Genomic DNA, 8,229 nt, shown 5'->3' with positions numbered 1-8,229 from the left:
GTGGGCGCAACCTCCTTCCGTCTGGAGTCTTCTGCTAACCCTTATCACTTGTCAATTCCTAGTAACTCATCAAGGACCAGCTGAAGACCTGCCTCTTATTGTGCTTCAAGGTCCTGGATTTCACGAAAGCATTTCTTGATTATTTTATATACCTGTCTCCCCTGCTAGACAATGAGCTCTTTGAGTGCAAAAACAGGTTCTCATTCATGTTGGCTCTACCCCAGACCCTGCCCCTGGGCACATTCTAAGCACTCAGTAAACATTTTATGAATGAGTAGATGTGGTCCTTGAATAATAATTAAGATTCAGCTGTGAAGGACAGATGTTGAAGGACTCTCCAAGACCAGAGTGGGAAGGGACCTCGAGGAAGGTCAGAACATTTTCCCAAGGCAGAAGGAATCTAAAAAGACATGAACTTTCTTTGGGTAGGTGTCTAAAAATGGAAGATCTAAAGATAAAAATGGTGGGTATCATGAAGTCACCTCATGTGAGTGGGTTATGTCAAAGCCTCTACAATCATTATTCTTCGAAAGGGAAATCCAAAAGAGTCCATTGTCTTTTTAAGTTAGTTGTGTGTGTAGTGGTTTCCAAGTCAGTTGCTTCACTCATCACATGGTCTTGGCGGGTCATATAACTTTCCTGGGCCTCAGCTTTATCGTTTTGTTTTAAGGAGATAGGGGAAGGAGAATCCCGCCCACCTCACACTGTGAGAAGGTGGTGGAAATGTTTGCTTGCTGAATTACATCTATTACTGTGAGCCAGGGCCTGGTCAGACAAATTCCAACCTCTTCCAAATATCTCATGCAGGAGAAATTTAATGAATGGGATCCAGAGGAATGGAAAACCATAATGATACAGAGAGGAAATCCAAATTTTGACAGCAGCGACTACTATCCTCAAAGAGTAAGGAAAGTGTGCCAAAGATGAGCTGGGGTCGCCCAGCTTAAGGAGATTGCCTTTGGCTACACCTGGAAACACTTCAGTGCCAAGCAGGTGCCACCTGCCACAGAGAAGAAGGGAAAGTACACAATGAACATGTTGGCACCTTTCCTCTCTGCAAACCTTCTTTCACATAAAAGGTGTAAGAGAGCTCAGAGAGTAAGAGCACTTGCAGCAGCAAAGGGACAGAGTTCAATTCCCCAGTACCCACATCAAGGCTATGCGTGATTATGCATGCCTGTGACCCTCAAGTTACATTTGAGCATGGAGATGAATACAAGCAGATCTCAGATGTTCACTGTCTAGCTAGCTCACCAGAAACAGCTCCGTCTGGGATCAGTGAACCTCCATGTTTATACAATGGTGGCTCCTACTCGCATAGAGAGGAGAGAGAGAGGGAGAAGGAGAGGGAGAGAGACGGAGAGGAGAGAGAAGGAGAGAGAGAGAAAGAGAGAGAAAGAGAGAGAGAGAGAGAGAGAGAGAGAGAGAGAGAGGTGTGATATCCTCCTCTAGCCTCTCAATGCATAGACACAAGTACTTCATTTACTTCATTACACACACACACACACACACACACACACACACACACACACACCAAAAGCAAAGCAACAGAAAATAGAAATAGATCTTAAAACCAAATACATATCTCATTACCACCATCAGTGAGGGTTCGTTTTGGCCAAGATTCACAGGAAATTCAAAACAATAATGCCTGTCTTAGTTACTTTTCCATTGCTATAATAAGGCGCCATGACCAAGGCAATTTATAGAAGAAAGAATTTATATGGGGCTTACAGTTCCAGATGGTCAGAGTTCGTGATGCCATGGGAAGGATCAGGGCAGCAGGCAGGAAGGCATGCTACTGGAAATAGTAGCTGAGAGGCCCAAACATGGGGGCAGAGAGCTAGTTGGGAGTAGCATGGGCTTTTGAAACCTCAATGTCCACCCCCACTAACACAATTCCTTCAACAAGTCCTCACCTCCCAATCTATCCCAAAGAGTTCTACCAGGTTGGGGATTTAGCTCAGTGGTAGAGTGCTTGCCTAGGAAGCGCAAGGCCCTGGGTTCAGTCCCCAGCTCCAAAAAAAAAAACCAAAAAAAAAAAAAAAAAAAAAAAAAAAGAGTTCTACCACCTGGAGACCAAATATTCAGATCTAAACTATCACAGTGTCTTAAATAAGATACAGATTTGTGACTCTGCCACTTAAAGATCCCAGGCAGGAGACTTCAGGTTGTTATAGTCCTGGGCCTGTCAGAGACCTGGTATTGTCCTGGCTACACTGTTTGAACACTTGAGTCCATGAACTAAGATAGGTGCCCTTCTGTTTCAAGAAATAGAGTGGTAGAGAAAGCAAAGAGAAAAACAAAGGCACTAGACATTGTCTGAACAAGCAGTGCTTTTTAAACATGTACTTCTAAGTATAACTTATAGCTCACTAAAGGATCATACAACCAATATAACATAATATCCAGACCATGAAATTAAGAAGATACCACAGTAATCCATGCACCAGAGGCATTTCTGCATAAAACTTGGGTTTTAAAACTATACTTGTGAGTGTGCATGAGTGTGTGTGTGTGTGTGTGTGTATTTATAAGAGAGAGAAAGAGAGAGACAGAGAGAGAGAGAGAGAGAGAGAGAGAGAGGTTGTCAGAAACATTCAAAACCACTATTATAAAAAAAGTTCCTAGAAACTGGTTCCATCCACCAGTCAGATTTTAATCACATGGCTGTCCCTACCTGTGCAAATGACCAGGCAATGCTCTTTCTTTCTTTCTTTTTTTTAAGATTAATTTATTTATTTTATGTATGTGTGTATCCAGTCACTCTCTTCACATGCACCAGAAGAGGGCATCAGATTCCATTACAGATAGTTGTGAGCCACCATGTGGTTGCTGGGAATTGAACTCAGGATCTCCGGAAGAGCAGTCAGTGCTCTTAACCACTGAGCCATTTCTCCAGCCCAGCAATGTTCTTTATATTAGAGGCAGCCATTCTACCTGTCACAAGTCCAGAACAGCCAACGTGCCAAGAACCACCTCCTTGCACACACACACACACACACACACACACACACACACACACACACACACACACACACACACACACACACACACAGGACCTTCCTATTACTTGAAAAGTTGAGGATAGGTAGAAGACCCTGGAGTATCCCCTTAGAAACATAGTGCCAGGCTTAAGGTTCAATCCTCAGCCCCCCAAAATAAAGGAGGGTGGGTCATTTGGCATTCAAAAACAGCCAGAGTTCCACCACCAAAGGGCTACAGCTGCTATTGTCTGGTGCCCTTGTCATCACTGATGGACATCACTGACCATAAGTCATCTCATTCCGTGGTATCTTCTTCATTGAAGCTTCATAAGAACCGAACAAGGGTGACAGTTGAGATGCATAACAGACCTCATCAGTGCTCCACAGGAAGAACTCATTGATGGTGCAGGCTGTAGACATCAGCCGAGCCAGGAGGAAACCTAGAAAGAACAGCAGTGTGCATGGATGCTGCTCTCAGACATGTCTACTCTGATGTTGGAGTAGTCACTAAGTCTGGAGGAAGTTTCTTCATAGTAGCAGAAAAGACCAGAGTCAGGGCCCGAGAGAGATGCCTTGGTGCTTAAGAGCCCTTGCTGTCCTTTCAGAGAACCCAAGCTCCATTCTTACCACCCATATCAGGTGACTTAACAACAGTCGGAAGCTCTAGGAGATCCAAAGCTGTCTTCTAGCCTCCAGGAGACCCTTACACACATGGCATATACACAGACACACAAGTATAAATAAAAACAAATCTTAGGGGAATAAGTCTTAGGACCAGAGTCAGGAACTCAATGCTGGCCAGCACCAAGGAACAATGAAAAATGACCTAGAAGCTCAGAGGAAGACAATGGAGAGACACTGGAAGGACCAGAGTCCCCACATTTGCTCATGGACTCTATTGACTGTTAGATTCATAAATGATCAAAAAAGGGAAGACCGTGAGCCTAAATAACTTCCCCAAGCATGACATAGACTTATTCTTACTCCGTGACTAATAATGCATGGAAAAGATAAGGATTTTTGTCGATTGGAAATCACATTTAAGTTGAATGTGCTGTTTCATTAAAATTGCATGACTTTTTCTTTCGCCTCCTTCCTTTTTCCGATTACTCTTTTTTTTAACACCAATTAAACACCTACCATGTGCTAAGTAGTCAGCTGAGCATGTGAATAAGACGGGGCTGGCTCTCACAGCGCTGGGCAGAAGACTCAAGGGCTATATCAGCAGGAGGGATGAAGGAGAACTTGAGGTCTTGGTATTAATCTCACTGACATCATGCTTCCACGGAGAGTTGGAAAGGTTCCTAAATTGGAAATACTGGCACAGAAGTCCAGCTTCATAAGAAAGGGGACATCTTGTCTAGGTGTCCTCCTCATCTACAAGGACCATTGTAGACCTACACAAGAGGTTGCTTGACCCAGTACATGAACCCAATGTGGCTACAAAGCATGTATAGATGTGTTGCTCCCTGTAAGTACAAGCTGTAATATTTCTGACAACATTTGCTACACTCTAACCTATGTTCATTCAGTCACAAATACATTCCTCAATTCAACAAATGGCTATTAAGTCCCCACTTGCCATTGAGAAGTAAGGTATTAAAGGGTTAAAAATCAGCTTGCTTTCCCCCTAAGCAAGAGGCTGTGTATTGGAAAGAGTGTGGCCCAGATGAGCAAGGGAGAAGAGAAAGGTAAACCCATCACAGCCTAAGCAAGTCAGCACAGGAGGCTTACCTTACCTGTTCCCAAGGAAAGCGATTCCAGCTGGGTCTTCAAAACTTGGGGGGGTCTCATGGGCAGGAGGAGCAACCAGGCTGAGACAGGGCAGGATAGGACCAGGGGTGAGAGTCAGACAATGGAAGAGTCTGCTTGTCCAGAATGAAGCTCCATTGGTCTCCAGAAATGAGGGAATAAGGACGTGTGTCTGAATCCACACGCAAAAGTGCCTGTATGCTTAAAGTTGTCTATTTCATCCTCAGAAACAAAACAAAAAACATCGCATCATTGTTCAACACCGGAGACATGAAATGACATTCAGGCTCAACAAAATAATTTAAAAAAATGATTCTAACTTCAACCTTGACATCCTCAGGTTGCCCTTGTATATATATATTTTCTCTCCTGAGAGTGACCAGGTATGAACATGTCTGCCTAGTCAGTGCTGTAGGTTGCCAGAATTAAGGTATCTAGTTCATAGACAGGCTGTGGTGGGACATGCCTTTTATCCCAGCACTCAGGAGGCAAAGGCCAGAGTTTGAGGCCAGCCTCTGCTACAGAGCAAGTTCCAGGACAGCCGAGGCTACACAGAAAAACCCCGTCTCAAAAACCAAAACAAACAAAAGAACAACAAAAACAGCCTAGTGCCAGAGAAAGAATTACCCATATGTACACATGGTACTGAAGAAGTGAGTTTTCCATGGTTCATCAACCCTAGAGGCGCTAAGGTTGGAAGTCCGGGGTCGAGAGTAGAATTTAAATGGGCCGGGGACAACTAGACTAATGAACGGCAGTAAGGGAGGCCCTCTGCCCTTGGTTTTGAGGCTTCCGCCTCATGATTTTAACAGTTAGCAAGGGGCTACTTAGGCACTTAGAGACACTTGACCAAGTTACAAAACTTTCTATGTGTAGCCACTACAGTAGGGAATCTAGAATTTTCCAGGGTTGTAGGACATCAGCACAAAAGGAACTCTGAAAATACCCTGTGTGGTGTCCTCCTCATGTAAGATTCCTCACTCGGAGTCACATTAATTTTACAGCAGCCAGTTCAGTGTCTGGCCTGGGCACTAAGCAGTAAGCTGTTAATAAACAGGGGTATGCTAGCTAGTGTGATGCAGAGTCCCTGGTGTGAGTGCAGGGTGTAGAATTTTTCAATTGGAATCTGGCTTTATCATTTGCTACCAGTCATTCATTTATCAGTTCAAGTTCAAGTCATCCAGGAGACATTGGTAAAACAACATTCATACCATTAGCATTTCTAACCCTTGAGGCTGCCTGTGATTAAGTTCCTAGGTCTGGCTTTAAGCGGGGTAGCCCCGAGGCTTACTTTTATGACTATTTCTTCCTTTGGAAGATGGATTTTATCACGACAGTGCTATCGTGAGGTGGGGTGGTACTGTCAGTTACAGAGATGGCCTGGCTGTAAATAACAACAACTACCTATTTTACCACTGAAACTTTGGGCAAAACTGTTTAAGCCTCAGTTTCCTAACCCGAAAAATGGCCACGATGATTATGTCTAATAACAGGTTCTTCCCAAGGATAAAGGGGAATTGTTCTTTGCACATACTTACCATAGTGCCTGAGCTTAGCACAGAGCACTAGATGCTAGCTGTCGTCAGGATGATTCATGAGGTTTGATGGATCATTCCACTTGAAACACAGCACCATGCTAGACCTTGTATCCCTCCGCATACAATGCCGGCGATGTTATCTCACATACAGTCACCGCTTCCCAGTGCAGCACTGACTGCTTAGCTGCTCTGCTTTGTCCCTCTCTGTGGTTACATCCTGCAAATGGTTTAACTGCTCCCCGTGCTGCCTCCTTCATAGGCTCCCTGCCTTGCCTCCCTACCCAGTGAACACAGTGCTCCTCAGAATCGTCAGCACAGTCCCTCCGCCATAGTAGATGGTCACTCCATGGCTCTTCTGATTTGATTTCCTAATAATTCTATTTCTCTGATACCTGTTTTTAGAAAACCTCAAGACTTCCATGAAATGAAGCCACCTTACTTCATCTAGTCAAGAGGTCCCCAAGACCATGGAATAATAGTATTTGATTTTAGAAAAAAGGAAGAGATTATTTTTGTGGTTTGAATGAGAAATGTCTGCCATAGGACGATGCATTTGAACACTCTCATGTCAGTTTGGCTCTGTATTAGATTATAGAGCTTTTAATAAGTGCAACCTTGGGGTTGGGGATTTAGCTCAGTGGTGGCTTTGCCTGGAAGGCAAGGCCCTGGGTTCGATCCCCCAGCTCCAAAAAAAAGAACAAAAAAAAAAAAAATAAAATGCAACCTTGGCAGGAGTACAGATTCGGGTGGACTTTCAGTGCCTATAGCCTTGACCTGCTTCCTGCTTCCTGCTTCCTGCTTCCTGCTTGCCATCTTTGCTTTTTATTGCAATGGAGATGTGATCTCTCAGCTTCCTGTTCCTGCTGCCTGTTGCCATGCTTTCCCCACCATTAAGGACTACAGCCAACTAGGCTTGGTCATGCCTGTCTTCAGTCTCAGCACTCAGGAGGCTGAGGCAGGTGGATCTCAGTGAGTTTGGAGCCAGCCTAGTAGACATAGTGAGTTCCAAGACAGCCAGGGCTACATAGGAAGATCTGTCTCAAATAATAAAATAAAAATAAATAAAACCAACTGCACTTGGGTAGATCTGTAAGCCCACATAAACTTTCTTCCTTAAGTTACTAATTGATACTCCCCCTTTAAGACATCTTGAGTCATTTTTCAGTTATTAGTATTGGTGTTTATTATACAATCTGACCATAGCTCTGGGTATGGTTTATTTATTTATTTGTTTTGTTTTTTCTGGTTTTTTTTTGTTTTTTTTTTGTTTTTGTTTTGTTTTTTGTTTTTTGTTTTTTTTTGAGATATGGTTTCTCTGTGTAGCCCTGGCTGTCCTGAAACTCACTCTGCAGACCAGGCTGGCCTTGAACTTACAAAGATCTGCCTGTCTCTGCCTTCTGAGTGCTGGGATTAAAGGCATGTGCCACCATACCCAGACTTTTTAACTTTACTTTTTCAGAATATGTTTAATTTTAAGTAAAAACCTACACCATACTTTGATGTAGAGATTTCATTATTATATTAACTGCTTTTCATTCATTATTATATTAATTGCATTTTGTTGTTGTGATACCATGACCAAGGCAACTTACAACGGAAAGAGTGTAATGGGCTCGTGATTCCAGAAGGTTAGAGTGTCCATGATGGCAGACCGAAGGCATGCTGGCTAGCAGTGGAGCTGCAACTGAGACCTCGAGTCTCACCCACAAGCAGGAGGCAGAGGGCACACTGGGAATGGTGGTCTATTGAAAACTCAAAGCTGGCCCCCAACAACACACCTCCTCTAAGACCACACCTCTTAAATCCTTCCCAAAGAGTTCCACCAACTGGGGACCAAGTATTTGAATATATATGAATCTTTAAAAATATTTACAAATAGATAAAAATATATAAGCTACTACTCCATTTAGTCAATGAATGCGTGAGAGAGAGAAAAAAGTTCTTGTCTTAAA

This window comes from Rattus rattus, chromosome 1 (genome assembly GCF_011064425.1).
Source record: "Rattus rattus isolate New Zealand chromosome 1, Rrattus_CSIRO_v1, whole genome shotgun sequence".
NCBI lineage: Eukaryota > Metazoa > Chordata > Mammalia > Rodentia > Muridae > Rattus > Rattus rattus.
This window is presented reverse-complemented; position numbering follows the sequence as displayed.